This window comes from Prionailurus viverrinus, chromosome F1 (genome assembly GCF_022837055.1).
Source record: "Prionailurus viverrinus isolate Anna chromosome F1, UM_Priviv_1.0, whole genome shotgun sequence".
Taxonomy (NCBI): Eukaryota; Metazoa; Chordata; class Mammalia; order Carnivora; family Felidae; genus Prionailurus; species Prionailurus viverrinus.
Genome location: NC_062577.1, coordinates 35008149 through 35008863, shown reverse-complemented (window position 1 = coordinate 35008863; position 715 = coordinate 35008149).

Below are 715 nucleotides of genomic sequence, written 5' to 3'. Positions count from 1 at the left end.
ACATCTCTTTCTTAGCAAAAAGTTAATAAATTTACCCCAAACAGAAAATTGTACCCGTAGAAACAAGTAAAACAAAAAACCTCTAAAACCAGAACTGCATGGACAAGAACAAAGAAAGGTCTTTCAACTTGAAAGAAAAATTTTGTGGGACGCCTGCATGGCTCAGTCTGTTTAGCATCCAACTTTGGCTCAGGTCATGATCTCATGATTCATGAGTTCAAGCCCTGCATCGGGATCTGCTGACCTCTCGGAGCCTGGAGCCTGCTTTGGATTCTGTGTCTCCCTCTCTCTCTCTGCCCCTCCCCCACTCGCCTCCCTTTCTCTCCCTCTCTCAAAAATAAATAAACATTTAAAAAAAGAAAAAAATCATAAATAAGTCAATATTTCTTGGAAGAAAGAAGCTAATCTGCCAGAAGTTATCTTACTTGTTTTTTTTATAAGTAGACTCAATACCCCATGAAAATCTTATTTTGTGTAGAAGACTGAAGTTAGCTGAAATGACAAGTTTTCAGCTTCCTCATTTTGACTGAACTTGTTTTTCTGGATTCCACCCTTGGGCTCTCCTTGGGGCCCAGCTATCTGGCCCAATCAGGCCATTTGGGAACAAACACCTGTGTTTAGAACTCGCTGTTGACACAACAATCTGAGTTATGTGGTGATTTCTTAAAGGATAAATAGATGTGCCACTTCCCGGATTTCACAGAAGCCACCTAAC